Source organism: Papio anubis, chromosome 17 (genome assembly GCF_008728515.1).
Source record: "Papio anubis isolate 15944 chromosome 17, Panubis1.0, whole genome shotgun sequence".
NCBI lineage: Eukaryota > Metazoa > Chordata > Mammalia > Primates > Cercopithecidae > Papio > Papio anubis.
In genome coordinates this window covers 61833193-61850060 of record NC_044992.1, presented here as the reverse complement: position 1 = coordinate 61850060, position 16868 = coordinate 61833193, and the positions used below count along the sequence as shown (strand labels likewise).

At 37.7% G+C, this 16868-nt stretch overlaps 1 protein-coding gene across 1 annotated transcript in view; it reads right to left on the bottom strand.

Annotated features, from left to right (window-relative positions):
• Nucleotides 1-8330, bottom strand: part of KCNJ16 (potassium inwardly rectifying channel subfamily J member 16) — a 140260-nt gene extending 131930 nt beyond the window's left edge. The window contains exon 1 of the mRNA XM_009191106.4: nucleotides 8198-8330. The gene's annotated coding sequence lies outside the window, so the exon portion shown is untranslated. The remainder of the gene's footprint in view (nucleotides 1-8197) is intronic.
• Nucleotides 8331-16868: the final 8538 nt, after the last annotated feature.

The following is a 16868-nucleotide window of genomic DNA, read 5'->3' as shown; positions in this document are numbered from 1 at the left end:
TTTATAGTTTTAGGTCTGGGTTCCTTTGGTTTAGTCCCTCTTCTGGCCCTCTTCCCTCCTCTGGCCCCTGTGAGCAATCTGCCTATCTCACCAACAATCCAGTCAGATCTCTCTTATTTTCCTGTGCTCTAGAGTAAACTGTCTCAAATTTTTAAAATTTGCATCCTTTTTGGTATCAAGTCTGCAAGTAGTTCGTTTAAAAGCCAGGCCATTATTTGGAAAAATAAACTCAAAGTTACCATGCTGTTCATAGCAGCATTTTCTTAATACGTGAAGAGCAGCAATAATCAAAATGAGAAGGATGAAGACTTTAAGAAAATGGAATAGTTTTAAAGCACCAAACACTATCACAGGGCACTTAGGGTATTAAAATTTCCATCCAACACAGTTCATTTAATACTACCCAGTCAGTGCCACATGAATTACCCTTCTGTTCTTTTTCTTATTAAAGTTATCTCAATTAAGTCGTTTTCTCCAAACTTTGAACTTTTAAGGCAAAAGAGAAAGATAAAATCTGTGGGTTCCTTTTGTAACAAGTTATGTTCTTTCCTAATGAATTTTCCATGACATCTATTTAGGAAAATCTCAGAAGACACCAAAATGAGATAATGATGGGGTTTTATATTTATCAAAGGCAACCTTACCCCCATGCACAAATACACTAACTCCCCATTGCATGGTAGGACGCTTTTGTGTGCCCAGAGGCACCGTCAGTGAAAGGGAACTGGTTCTAATGAAAAAGATCTTGCTAAATCCTCCTTGCTAAAAGCTGGAGCCATCTGAGCTTGACTTTTCTGATATTTCTATCAATTTGGCCTCACTTTTGTTTTTGATATATATATACACACACACACAAGTATATATATACATGTATATATATATCAACATATATATATGAACACATACATATATACATACATGTGTATGAATATATGTGTACCTATATAAATACATATTTTATACACACACACACACAAACACTTTTGCCTTACTTGTTCTGCTTTCAGGTTGAACTTGAGAACACATTTAAGGAAGTTCTCAGCATTAAGGTATTTTCAGAGAAGGACTCTTCATGATGCAGGAAAATGAGACTTCGTTTTTGATTTTTTTTTTTTTTTTTTTTGAGACGGAGTTTCACTCTTGTTGCTCAGGCTGGAGTGCAATGGCGTGATATCGGCTCACTGCAACCTCTGTCTCCTGTGTTCAAGCAATTCTTCTGCCTCAGCCTCCCGAGTAGCTGGGATTACAGGCATGCACCACAACGCCCAGCTAATTTTTGTACTTTTAGTAGAGATGGGGCTTCGTCATGTTGGTCAGGCTGGTCTTGAACTCCTGACCTCAGGTGATCCACCTGCCTCAGCCTCCCAAAGTGCTGGGATTGCAGGCGTGAGCCACTGCGCCCGGCCGAGACTTTATTTTTTGAATGTTTTATACTTGTTCTCAAGTAGTGCCTGACTCAGGCAGAGGCTTTTGCCACCAGTCATAAAGTGATGAGAACCCTTTAGGTTGAAAATACTATAACTGTCACTCTGGGAATCGAATAGCTTTAATGAGATATGTGCTTTGCTTGCTAGTTTTTTCAAATGCTACTTAATTTATTATTTAATAGAGAATGTGAAGATCTATAGGTCCGTAATCTAAAGAGTGATTATTAAGACACGTAATGTCCATTTCTTTCTTTATAACCACCATAGCAGGAAATTCTTTGATCTTAATTTTAACCACAAATTCTCTGGAAATACAAATCATGCTGGTCTCTGGTAATATTTTAAGATGTTTATGTATGTATTTCCCTATTTAAGATGAGGATATATCAGAGTCACTTCAGCCTATAAGTTCATCCAGCTCTTACTGAGAATAATGTTCATGCTTTTCCTCAATCTCTTCTCCACAATATCAGTTCCCCAGGTGCTCCCCTGTTACTTGTTTCTCTCATTCTCTAAGTGTTTTCATTTGCTCCTTGACCTTCAGTAATCTCCTTCCATTAGTTACACCAGCACATCCAAACCTATGCCTCAGGCTGTGGCATTTTACCTTCAATTCAGTCTTGATTTCCCAATTGACTAAAGACCTGAAGAACCGAGTGTTTTGCTGGTACCACAAACACTTGTAAAAATGAATTCTCCACTACCTGGCATTAAACCAGTGTCTCCTTCAGATTCATCTCTTCCTGCTAAATGATGCTCCATTGGTCCAGACACTCAGATACCCAAGCTCTTGTCTTTTGGACTCCTCTCTCAACATCTATACTCAGAAAATATCTATACACAGTTTGATTGTATTTTGTTTTCCCACAATGTATTTTACTTTAATATTTTCATTGCTGTGTACTCAGTATCATCAAGTGATATACATTAATTAATCCAGGCATTAAGTAAGAGGCTTAATTATATCAGCACTTGGCAATCCATCCACATCCCAACCATCTTGATGGCTACAAGACAAGTTTGCCAAAATTCTACTTTAACAGGTTATTTTCCTACCCCCAAACACCAAATAGTTCCATTCATATAAAGTCTAGAAAGTCAAAGTTCTGACAACTTTACTCAAGGCTCAAGGAAGGTTGACCTGTACTTTTTCAAGGCTTGTATCTTGCTACTTCCTTATATGCACCCCATACCCCAGCAAAACTTTTGCTTTCAAATCCCCAGCATGGCATATTTTCAGCTGCCATACCTTTGTCTATATTCTGTCCATCTACAATTGTTGTCCAACTTAGTCACCTAATGAAATCTAATCTTTCCCTTTAGAATGTGTGCTCCACTTTGATGTACATTAGAATAAACTAAAATGATTGTTAAAAATTCAGATTTTCTTACCCAATCTCAGAATTTTGATTGAAGAAGTTAGAGGAAGGACCCAAGAGTCTACATTTTTAACAAATCCACTTGAGCGATTCTCATACAGATGGTCATGGGACCAAAAACATTTGAAAAACATTGTAAGGACCAAAAATATGGACTGTTTAAAGTTTTCTTAGATGTTACTGGTTAAAAACTATTTCTTTTTTTCGGACTACATCAAGCATCTTTATTAAATCTAAAAGGAAGTGAATTCACTACCAGACAGCAGCCTGAATTAGCATATTAATTCCATCCCGAATTAATTAACTAAGGTCTGTGACACTCTTTTGTAGTCTGTAGAATGTAGTAAATAATAGTACCCGCTTAATAACATTGTTTTAAGCTATGAGAAGCACTTGGCCTGCGTCTGGCACAGAGAAAAAATTACATATTAACTATTATTGCATTTCTTACCATAGGTTCCTAGACACAAAATATTTTTATGGCTTTGGATTATAATCCTGGCCTCCCTTTTCAGTCCCTGTCAAACATCAGGTTTATTTTTGAACATGCCCTTTCTCCTTAACCAATCATAGAAGTTCCTACAAAGTGGTGATTATGTTTATAGAGTGTGCATTGAAGAAAAAAAAAAAACTCAGGTCAGGTGTGATGGCTTACACCTGTAATCTCAGCACTTTGGGAGGTCCTAAGTAACTAATTGAGTTCTGGTGGAGGTAAGTAGGCAAATGCATTTTCTTCATTGAAAATCAAATAAAACCAAGTGTACAAAGTACAGCTTAAAACTAAGGATCCCTATGAATAGTATCCGAGTTGGGTTCTTACCTTTATAAAACTCAGAGGAGTAGATTTTCAGGCATGACATCCTGTGTCCTACTTTTATGGTAGAACAGGAAGTAGACTAACAGAGAGGAACTCTATGGGGCCCATGAGCTGGCAAACAAACAAACAAAATGACTCTATGTCTAGGAATGGTATTCATACTCCAAAGTCTTTGGTCCATCCAGGATATCTTGTGTCTGTAATGTCAAAACTAATAAGAGAAAGGAATGAAGACAAAGTCCAGAAGTCTGACAGCTGCTTATTTCCTATTGGAAGCCATGATAACTCATGCCTGTGTGATTAAAACAAATGGTTGAGACATCTCAATGATGTCCTATGGATCAGACAGCAGTGACCAAATATTGATACCAGAATACAATGAAATAGTCCTATAAACCAGCCATACCAAGATTTCAAAATTATTGATTTAATCCCGTATATTTTCCCAATTGTCAACACTCAACATTGGATACCCAGCCAAATGTCTTTTTGGTTATCTTTAAAAATCAAACACTTTATACTTCCCTGAGTGTTTGTTCCATAATCTCACATGTTTTTACTTAGATTTTCCTGATAGAGTGCCTATTTTTAAAAATCTTAGCTTTCTCCAATATTCATACTTATTTTATCTTTTTCCATCACATTGCAGTAACTCTCCATCAGTGTTGTAAAATTTGCTTCTGCATTGTTGCTTTTTCTACCACAGATGTATATTAAGACATTACTAAATTCAGAAATTAACTCTGAGATCCTGTTGCAAATGTACCCATCTTGCTGCTTTTGACCCCATACACATCTTTTGGCTAAGAGTAAGAGGGAAAGAGGAAAACCAATGCTCTTATTCATTCCAGAATAAACAATATTTATAATCCCAGACCTGTGGGAAGCATTTCCAAGAAATACGGATCATCACATTGGCTCTCGTTACCAGAACTGTGCAAGGCAAAGGAAGCCCCTCAAAACACACTGAATTATCAAATGGGAAAAAGGTCACATTTACTGGTAAAGAGTCATTCTTTTCCTCATTCATTCAACAATCATGTTTTGATTATACCTTATGAACAAACTGCTGTGCTTGTATAACATTAACTCTTTGGGTGGCATATCTGTCCGTGTCCCAGCAAGGAAAGAAAAAGGCCATACTCAATGGACTTGAGGAAGATTTAATAAAGAAACTACTAGCAAAATTATGGGAAGAGTTCAGAGAAATCAAAAAACAGAGGCAAAAACTACAACACAGTGGTAGCCTAGGGCTAGTAATACCGAAATTGTTATTATCCCTAGGCCTAAATGACAAAGGAAGAGAGATGTTACTGGATCCTGGCAGGAGAGACTCCTGTAGAGGAACTGCCATAAAGAGAAGATAATGTTCGGGAGAGGGACACAGGCAGCCTCAGTTGACCCCACAGAGAGAGGCTTAGGGGTTAGACAAAGTGACCTTACTCTTCTCTCTTCAATTGTAGGCTCCCACTGGCTGAACACAACTGGATTTCAGAAGACTTAATGGAGCCTGTACAGGTCAGCCTTCCAGGGTGCAGAGCAAGATGGAGAGTGATAGAGTAGATACAGAAGAGCAATCCCAAGATAGCTCACCCGGAGGACAACACTCACTCTGACTACCCAACTTCATTGAAACTAAAAGAAACTTCATCTTGCTTTAGAGGAAAATAATCTTGGCCAGTTTGGGCTGATAAATAGACTGCTGTGTATATTTTACACTTTGCAGAGATGTGGCAGATACCTAAAATCTGTGTTTAACGAACTGAATAAAAATACTCTGATGTATATATTTAACTTCCAGATACCTAATAATGAATAGTGTGGTGCACAGATTCTAAGGAAGCCCCCATGATCCCTGCTTCCAGGTGTCCATGCCTTTGTGAAATCTGCTCCTCTTGAGTGTAGGCAGGATCTGAGACTAACCTCTAACCCATAAAATTGCAAAGGTAATAGGCTGTCCCTACTGTGATTATGTCATTCATACAATAAAGGTGCTGATGTCACTCCTGTGATTATATTGCGTTACATAAAGCTGCCCTGCTAGCAGGCTCATGCTGGAGACTTTCTCTCTTGCTGGCTTTGAAGGAATGACCTGCCTTGATGTGAGAGGTTTGGGGAGAGAGCCACGTGGCAAGGAACTGTGGGCAGCCTCTTGGAACTCCTGGCTAACGGTCAGCACAAAGCCAGAAACCTCAGTTTATAACCACAAAATGATGAATCCTGCCAACAACCTGAGTGGGTCTTATAGTGGATCCATCCCCCAGTCCAGCTTTCAGATGAGAACCCATCTCTGGCCAAGAGCCTTTGCTGTTGTTCTTGGAATTCATTGTGGGGTTTTTTTCGGTTTAATGGAGACGTAGTTGACAAATTGAATTGTAAAAATTTAAAATATACAATGTGATGATTGGATATATAGAGATACTGTGATAGGATTACTACAATTAAGTTAATTAACTGTGTTAGGCTATTCTTGCATTGCTATAAAGAAATAATTGAGGGCTGGGCATGGTGGCACATGCCTGTAATCCCAATACTTTTAGGGGGCCGAGGTGAGCACATTACTTGAGGTCAGGAGTTCGAGATTAGCCTGGCAACCCCATCTCTACTAAAAATACGAAAAAAAATAAATAAATAACCAGGTATGGTGGTGGGCACCTGTAATCCCACCTACTCGGGAGGGTAAGGCAGGTTTCACTTGAACCTGGAAGGTAGAGGTTGCAGTGAGCCAAGATTGTGCCATGCACTCCAGATCAGAGACAGAGTGAGACTCCATCTAAAAAAAAAAAAAAAGAAAAAGAAAAAGAAAAGAAATAGCTGAGACTTGATAATTTATAGAGAGAAGAGGTTTAATTTGCTCACAGTTCTGCAGGCTCTACAAGAATGACATTGGCATCTGCTCAGCTTCTGGGGAGGCCTCCGGGAACTTTTACTCAAGGCTGAAGGCAAAGCTGAAACAGGCACATCTCATGGCCAGAGCAGGAACAAGAGAGACAATGTGTAGGGGAAGATGCCACACACTTTCAAACAACCGATCTCATGAGAAATGAGAACTCACTCACTATTGTAAGGACAGTACGAAACACCTCTAGCACTGAGGATCACAATTCAACATGAGATTTGGTGAGAACATATATTCAAAATAACACATCCATCACCTCACATAGTTACCGTGTATATGTGTGTGTGTGTGTGTGTGTGTGTGTGTATGTGTGGCAAGAACATTTAAGATCTACAATTTTAGCAAATTTCAAGTATAGGATACAGTATTAACTATAGTTACCATGCTATACATCAGGGATGTAGAACTTAGTTATCTCATATCTGAAAGTTCGTACCCTGTGACCAACATCTCCTCATTTCCCCACCCCTACCCCCGGCAACCAGCATTCTACTTTTTATTTCTTTGAGTTTGACTTTTTTAGATTTCACATATAAATGAGATCATACAGTATTTTTCTTTCTCTGCTTGACTTATTTCACTAAGCATAATGCCCTCAAGTTTCATCCATGTTGTTGCAAATGGCAGAATTTCCTTTTTGTTCAATCTGGCAGACACCTCGATTCTAGATGGATCCTTTCCAAAAGACCCAGCTAAGCCACACCTAGACCCCTTACCTACAGAACCTGTGAGATAATAAATGTGTCTTGTTTTAAGTCATAAAGTTTGGTAATTTGTTATGTAACAATAGAAACTAATATAAATGAGTATTTCATTTTTCCATATTGCATTATTGAACCCCTTATAATTAATATTCTCTCACATTCCTAGAACTGGGCCTTGTGGCTCAGGTATTATTTTATTCAATATCATGTAGGACTTTACCACTTACAAACTATTTTCATAAGTCTTAAATCAACTGTTCATTGAGATAAGCCCATATTATTAGTCTCAGATAAAGGATAAAGAAACAGAGGCTATGAAGTTTGAATTGACGTACCCAAGGTTAAATACTAAATGGCAAATTTTGGCTTTTGTCCCTTGACCTCTGACTACAATTCCCAGTAGTAGTCACTGCACTGCCTTTTTGCACTCTGCTGCACTGCCTTTTTAAATTTAGTTCCAGATGATTAAAAAAGTGCTAACAAGCCACACCTTCAGTCCTTAGAAGGACCAGCTACATTAATCCAGCTCCTCAGAATGGCAAAATGCCTTCTCTTTCTCTCAAAAACAGGTATGTTACTGGCTACAAGATGAAAATTATCTGCCAGTAGGAAAATTCCCATGGAAAATTCAAAGTCTCCTTTGGTTAATCATGGCTCAGCAGCGCATCCTTACCTAAAAGTCACGGTTTAAATTGCAGTTAGGAGTGTTACTAGAAGCAGCAGCAGCAGCAAAGACATAAGCTAACATTCAGAAACACTTACTGCATAGTCTACCCAAGCTTAATTGTTTATTCCTTAAAATAGCCGAAAATGAAAGGACTTTGGCAAAATCCCTTATGATAAAAGCCCAGACTCAAAACCTTATTAGAGATCAAAGCAGATGGCAATATTAGTTAACAGATTTTTTTTTTTGTAAACTGCTCTCTGCTTAAAAAAATGTTTAAAAGTAATGCAAAAGACCTACAATTTACCTCTTTGTGAATGGCCAGCGGTGGAATTCTATCTGTGAGGTCTGCTGTTGGTTTGATCCAAAGAACAGTGAATGGCAAATGGCGTATATGACAATCTCTTTTGAAATGGAGCAGAGCATTTTCTATGATGGAGATCAAAGGCGCTAGTACAACAAGTCATCAAAGTGGGCACCTGTAATAATATAAAAAAGAGTGATTGAAGTTTTCCCACCCTTGCGTTTCACATTAGTCCATTTGAATAGTCATCATTAACATTTCTCCCCATATTTGTCTCTTTACTTAGACCTATTAGTATCATTGGAGCTATGAGAGCTTAAGAATAATTTTATAACAAATAAGAGATTGTTTAATGTTGCCAAACATTTAATAAGCTTCTAGAAAATATTCTGGGCCGGGCTCAGTGGCTCACGCCTGTAATCCCAGCACTTTGGGAGGCCGAGGCAGATGGATCACAAGGTCAGGAGTTCGAGACCAGCCTGACCAACACGGTGAAACCCAGTCTCTACTAAAAATACAAAAATTAGCCAGGCATGGTGGCGGGCACCTGTAATCCCAGCTACTCGGGAGGCTGAGGCAGGAGAATTGCTTGAACCTGGGAGGCGGATGTTGCAGTGAACCGAGATCATGCTATTGCACTCCAGCCTGGGTGACAGAGCGAGACTCCCTCTCAAAAAAAAAAAAAAAAAAGAAAGAAAATATTCTGTTTTAGTTTGGCTCAAAATTTGGCCCAAGATGAGAGAATTTGTTTGATTGTTGGTTGCTTGTTTTTCTGAACCTACATTTTAAAAGATAGCAGCTTTGGAAATAAAGTTTGATCCTATGATTCAATCTTAGAATGCTCTTGCTGTGTGTCTGTGTGTCTTTTATCAGGGCCCTTGATTAGAAAGAGAAGAGCCTTTTTGTTCCATCTCTCCCTGTTATTATATTCATTATGAATCTTTCCCTTTCTTTCTGCCAATTAGGACCGGTCCCAATATGGCGGGACCTCCAGAGTACTACCGCTGTCTCTCATGCACGACTCTTTCCAGAAATCCCTTGACTTGAAATTCAATCCTTTTTTTAATGAGAAAATACAGTACCACTGAATCCCAAAGCATTTATATTTAAAGCTTCCATGACCTAAAGCCTTATCAAGAGAAAATGAGAATGATACCATTTTTACCCCTACCTAAACACATAAGCTCACTGCATGCCAAATATTTTAAATATTTAGCCCTTGTTTCTTGACCTTGTGCAGAGTAGCTTCTTATCATAGTGTCACTTCAGGAGAATCAGGCAGAGGGACTTGGGTTCTAGTCCTGACTTCACCTTTACAAACTCTGAACAAAATTCAATATATTATATATTATGTACCTCTTTTAAGGCTGTTTTCTAATCTATAAAATAGTAATAATAATCATGGCTTCTTGAGGCTGCTGTAAGGGTTGAATGAATAGTACAGAAGGCCTTAACCCATCATCTGAGACATGGGGAGTCATTTAAAGGTGTTATTATTTCATGACTGAAAATAGCATATTTTTCTCCAGTTGCCTTGTTCAAGTATTCCGTCAGTTCCCTTTGGTTTTCCCTCTTTCTTATTTGACTAACTTTGCTATAAACATCTGGACACTGTATCTGAATTGTACAAAGGAAAGGCAAAGAATTGAAAAGGGACCAATTTATTCTAGTCATAAATTTACTTTGGAAATTAGGTTTATCTTCATTGATTAATGATGCGGGTTCAGGACACACTACTCCAAAATACGTCACCTTGACACTTGAGAAGACCGCAGAAGTAAGATCTCTATGACCTTCTCCCAGTCCTTCCCCTTTGCAGGAGGTCATAAAAACTAGGAAGAGTTTGTCAGAGCTCAGAAACCAATATCCCCAAAATATGCCATTTTTATGTTTATAGAGCACCCTTGATGTAACTAACTCCATTTTAGAAAAAGTTTCCATTTTATATTTCATAGGACACTTTGCCTTCAAGGGTAAGATATTTTGCTTAATAAACAAAAAAATAAAGACTGCATCAAACCACAAGGGTAAGATGTTTTGCTTAATAATCAAAAAAATAAAGACTGCATCTAACCAGATAAGGACACAAACCAAGTACACTCTTCCACAATCAGTTCTCACCAGAGGACTCTTTAACCATAAAGGAGCATGCCTTCAGCAGCTCCGATAGGCCATCTTAACTGACACCACCTTCCAGTAACTTGTGCTAAGAACTCAGCATCTGCCACCAAAGGCTCTGCCATATCAAAGACTCTTCCTTGCAATATCCAGGGACTTTCAGGCCCAAACCAGGACTCCTTTTACTGCTTTGCTCCCCCTGGATCGGTTCATTAATGCTTTCTCCTCTTTTTCCTTTTGTTGTTAAATATTACTTTTTTGTTGTGGAATGTTTAATCTATAACATTTACACATGATTAAGTATACTGTTATGTACGGTTTGCAATACTGACAGACTTGTGGAGTGGCCTGAGCCTGTGTGTCTGCAGTACTGACTACTAAGTGAACGGGAAGTACTAGGGAGAGTTACCTCCGTGAGAACTCATTGTAACTCATGACTTTTGTGATTGAAACAGTGTTAATAAAAGCCTGACATTGTCAAAAGACATAAATATGTGTAGAACTGGTTATCTCTAACCTTTCACTGCTCATGACAGACATGCTGAAATGAAGAAGTTTCAAGGTCTCTCTGACAACCTTCCCTCCATACCATCCCTCTCACAGAAGATGAAGGCTCCTTTATCTGCCTAAGATCCAGACCCACCAAGCAGAATAATTGTTTTTTCTTCCTCTCCTTGTTATCTCACTACCTATTGCAGAAAAGACCAAGAATGTAACTGCACCTGAGCAGATCCTTTTACACGTATAATGATGGTCTCCAAGAATTATTAAAATTCCGAAGAGAACTACTACTTATAAGTTAATATCTTTTCCTGGATCCATTCATTCTCCCTAGTAACTCTTTCAACAGAATTCTTCTTCTCTCCCCTCTCATAATGTTTTTTTAGGATCCAAGCCCCCATTCTTTCTGTAGCCTCAAGATGGTATATACAATTTTCCACTTCATTGGGAGGTAAGATCTTTATTCTGAAGTCTCTCATGCTCACTTTAAATAAATTCATATGTATTTTCTCCTATTACTCAATCTACCTTATGTCAGTGATTTTTCAGCAAACCTTTTGGGGACCAAGTGCCTTGGCTTCCATAGTTATGGTGCCTTGGGCAAAATCACCAAAGTCTTTCTGTTCTTCTGGAAGCCTCAGTAAAAAGACCCAGGAACTTAAGAAGCCAGCAAAAGGGGTAAGAATTTCTTACCAGCTATGGTCCTGCTCTCTCTTTTGGTCAGTCCAGTAGAGTAGATGGTAAAAATTACTGTTTCTCTCCTCTGCAAGGTTTTTATTACTGGGTAAAAGGGGCCTGTGTGACTAGTCTTGGGGTATAGCAACTCTAGAGTACTTTTTGGCATTTTGTGATATGAATATTTATATTGTTTGATCTCTTTCTTCCAAGAAATATTTTTGTCTGTCTTTGTATTTCTGTGTTCTGTCATAAAGAGGGGTACTGGTTGAGGTTCCCTCTCCTCTTGTTTATGTCCTTGAGAACTCGACCTGTGATCAAGTGAGCTCTTTCTCTCTTGGTTCCCACCATCCGTGGGGCATGATTTCTGGGTCAGGTCAGATGGCCAGTCTGAAAATGGCTGGGAATCCAAGACTTTTTCTGTTTCAAATGTGTCAAGCTTGTCATAAGAAGTGCCATTCATAAGCAGCTTTTGTCATCTTGACCTGTGCTGCCTGGTTAGTGCTGGGCAAGTCTAATCCCAGAAGGGCCTACCCAATGTGACAGATTAACTGGTCTGTGACTCATAGCCCCCAACAAATTTGGGGGTTACAGGAGGCAAACACCATTTTTAACTGTCTATAGCAAAAAGAGTCTTTCGCTATCTCAGCCTATTTCTGGGAAAATGGGGGAATCTTCGATCTTTGGAATCACTTCTTGTCTAAGAAAGGGTGTTGGATTGAGTTGCTATTGGAACTAAATACATCATTGAAAATTCAATGGCCAAAAGATCCATTCCTTAAATTAGACTCCTAAAAAATGAGAAATAAAATAAAATAAAATTTTAGAGATCCTTTATTCCAAACAATAGGAAGTTGGTATTAAAAGAATCATATTAATGTCATGGCAAACCTTAAAAATTATTTCAACTAAAGAGCAAAATCTGAGATAAAACAAAGTTACACTCACGCAGGCCACTTTGGATTCCATGCAACATTCACAGTGGACACTGCTCATTTTGTAGTCTGTTGATTACAATTCCCATTGTGGCTTAGGTTAGCTTTCTGCTCAGGGAATTACTCCCTCTTGGTTTGATATTTGTATGACTCTTGGGATACCAATTCATTACTAATCTTTTTCCCTTCCTTGGACAGTATTTCATTTCCTGTCTTCTTCCATCTGTGGGAGGTACACAAGGTTTTGGGGCCTTTGTGTGTAGATGAACGGCTGAGAAGCTGAGACCCTAGAGAAGATGGCTGGACAGACATATGAGTTGTACTCCATTTTTAGCTGGTGAAACCCTCCTTTATTTAAGCTGTCTTTAGAATGGTTCTGGATTTTGTGCAAAGGCCATAAATATCAGCTGATTGTCTTGGCTAAAAACTGATAATAAGATACTTGAAAAGATGTTTTAAAGAATTTTAAGGTTAAAACTCAACTTAATTAAAAGCTAATATCCATGCTATATATTATATAGTGTACTATGTATATATAGGATATATATACGTATATACAATTATATATAATTAAAAGCTGATATCCAAGCCAAGTCACATATATGTGTGTATATGTATATTTTACACACACATATACACACCCACACACACACGTATATATAAATACACACACATTTTTAAGGATTTTCTGCTTTTCTCTTTAAATTCTGTTTCTGGGATTTTTTTTTTTTTTTTTTTTTTTTTTTTTTTTTTTAATAAAACTCTCCACCCCCCCCCCCCAAAAAAAAAAAAAAAAACAAAAACATGTGCTTGTATGTTTGTCTGTTCAAGTGCTGCTAATAAAGACATACCCAAGACTGGATAATTTATTAAGGAAAGAGGTTTAATGAACTCACAGTTCCACATGGCTGGGGAGGCCTCATAATCATAGTGGAAGGCAAATGAGGAGTAAAGTCACATCTTACATGGTGGCAGGCAAGAGAGAGCTTGTATGGGGAAGTCCCATTTATAAAACAATCAGACTCATAAGACTTATTCACTACCATGAGTACAGTATGGGGGAAGCTGCCCCCATGATCCAGTTATCTCCACCTGGCCCCACCCTTGACACATGGGGATTATTACAATTCAAGGTGAGATTTGGGTGGGGACAAAACCAAACCATATCATTCAGCCCCTGGACCCTCCCGAATCTCATGTTCTCACATTTCAAAACCAATCATGCCTTCCCAGCAGCCCCCCAAAGTCTTAACTCATTTCCGTATTAACTCAAAAGTTCACAGTCCAAAGTATCATCAGAGACAAGGCAAGTCCCTTCCACTTATGAGTCTGTAAAATCAAAAGGAAGTGAGTTACTTCCTAGATATAATGGGGGTACAGGCAGTGGGTAAATATACCTGTTCCAAATGGGAGAAATTGGCCAAAACAAAAGGGCTACAGACTCCGTGCAAGTATGAAATCCCAAAGGGCAGTCATTAAATCTTAAAGCTCCAGAATGATCTGCTTTGACTTCATATCTCACATCCAGGTCATGCTGATACAAGAGGTGGGCTCCCACAGCCTTGGGCAGCTCCTCCCCTGTGGCTTTGCAGGGTACAGCCCCCATCCTGGCTGCTTTCAGGGGCTAGTGTTGAGTGTCTGCAGCTTTTCCAGGAGCATAATGCAAGCTGTTGGTGGATCTACCATTCTGGAGTATGGAGGATGGCAGCCCTCTTCTCACAGCTCTACAAGGCAGTGCCCCAGTGGGGACTCTGTTTGGGGCCTCCAACCCAACATTTCTCTTCCATACTGCCCTAGCAGAGGTTCTTCATGAGGGCCCCACCTCTGCAGCAAACTTCTGCTTGGATATCCAGATGAGAGGCATGCAATGCATATAATAATCACATCAGGGTAAATGGAGTATTCATCTCCTTAAGCATTTATCCTTTGTGTTACAAACAATCCAATTATATTCTTTTAGTTATTTGAAAATGTACAATTAAATTATTTTGACTATAGTAACCCAGTTTTGCTATCAAATACCAGGTATTATTCATTCATTCTTTTTTTTTTTTTTTTTAACCCATTAGCTATCTTCATCTTCCCTACCAACCCCAACTACACTTCCCAGCCTCTGGTAACCATCTCGCTATACTCTATGTATGCAAATTCAATCATTTTAAATTTTAGCTCTCACAAATAAGTGAGAACATGTGATCTTTGTCTTTCTATACCTGGCTTATTTCACTTAACATAATGATCTCTGGTTCCATCCATGTTGTTGCAAATGACAGGATCTCATGCTTTTCCATGGCTAAATAATACTCCATTTTGTGTAAGTACCACACTTTCTTTATCCATTCATCTATTGATTGACACTTATATTGCTTCCAAATCTTGACTATTTTGAATGGTGTTTCAGATAATATGGGAGTGCAGGTGTCTCTTCAATATATTGATTTCCCTTCTTTTGATCATATACCTAAGGATAGTATTGCTGGATCATATGGTAGCTCTATTTTTAGTTTTTTGAGGAAGCTCCAAACTATTCTTCAGAGTGGTTATACTAATCTATATTCCCCCAGTGTACCAGTGTTCACTTTTCTCCACATCCTCTCCAGCATTTGTTATTGCCTGTCTTTTGGATATGGACAAGTGGGGTCAAATCAAGTTTAAAAGCTTCTGTAGAATGAAGGGAACAATAAACAAAGTGAAAAGACAATGTGCAGAGTGGGAGAAATTATTCGCAAACTACTCATCTGATGAAGGATTAATAATCAGAATATATAAGCAGCCCAAACAATTTTACAGGAAAAAATCTAATAATTTGATTTAAAAATGGGCAAAAGATTTGAATAGACATTGCTCAAAAGAAGACATACAAATGTCAAACAGGCATATGAAAAGGCATTCAATATCACTGATTATCAGAGAAAAGCAAATCAAAACTAAAATGAGATATCATCTCTCCCCAGTTCAAATCATTTGTTCATTTTGTTTATAAATTTTCTAATTTAATTGCTTTTTTTAATTAGTCAAGTGCAGTAGTGAGAAGGGGGAAGAGCAGAACAAGAAGTAAGATCTGTAACGAACTGTGAACAATCAATTGAGATACTTCACTATCTTCAGACTGGCCTGTTTATTTTTCTTTTAATGTTCAGTTTGAGAGTTCTTTGTGTATTCCAAGTAGAAGCCCTATGTTGAATCTTGTGATTTGCAAATATTTCCCTCTAGTCTGTAGATTAACTTTAGATTAAATTTTCATTCTCTAAATGTAGTCTTTCACAGAGCGAAAGTTTTTAATTTTTGTGAAGTCCAATAGAGTAATTATATTCTCTTATGAGTTGTGCTTTTGGTGTCATATCTAAGAACTTCTCATCTAGCCCTACTTCCTAAAATTTTTCTTGTTTTATACTAAAGTCTTTTAGTTTTATATTTTATATTTAAAACTATATTACACTTTGAATTACTTTTTGAATGAAGTAGTAGGTTTAGTTGAGATTAAATTATTTGCCCTTGGATATCTAATTGCTTTAACATCATCTGTTGAAAGAACTGTTCTTCCACTGAACCGCTTTTATAATCTTTTCAAAAATCAGCTGGGTATATTTGTGTTGTTTAGTTTTGGGTTCTCTCTTCTGTTCCATTGATCTATGAGTCTATCCCCCAACCAATATCAAAATCTCTTGATTATTGTAGCCGTATAGTAAGTCTTAATGTTGGATGTAATAATCCACCCCACTTTATTCACTTTCAAAGTTATTTTACTTAGTCCATGACCTGTGCCTTGAGACATAATTTTTAAAATAAATTTTACTATATCTGCAAAAAAAATTTTTTGGAATTTTGATATGAATTGAATTGCACCTGTTAATGAAGTTGAAAAGGACTGACATCTTTATTATGTTGATTCTTTCTATCCATTACAAGGTCATCTCTCCATTTATTTAAAAGCCCTTTGCATTTGTTCCTTTGGGTTCTGTAATTTTTGACATAGAGGACCTACGTGTACATTGTTAGATTTGTACCTAATTATTTCTCTCTTTTTTGAAATAATTGTAAATAGTCTTGTATTTTTAATTGTGTTTTCCACATCTTCATTGCTAGCATATAAAAATATGATTTATTTTCGTATGTTGGTCTTGTATCCTGTGATCTTGCTAAACTTACATATTAGTTCTGGGAGTGTTTAAAAGATTGCTTGGAATTTTCTATGTATACAATTATGTCATTTGAAATAGAAACAGTTAAATTTTTTTTCTATTCAAACTGGCTATAGTTTGAATGCATCCCCCAAAGTTTTTGTGTTGGAAACTTAATCCCCAATGCAACAGCGTTAAGAAGTGGAACCTTTAAGAGGTGATTAGGTCATGAGGACTCTGAATGTATTAATGATGTATTGAAGAAGTGACTTAATTATCTCAGGAGTGGGCTCTGGATAAAAAGGATAAGTTTGGCTCCCTCAT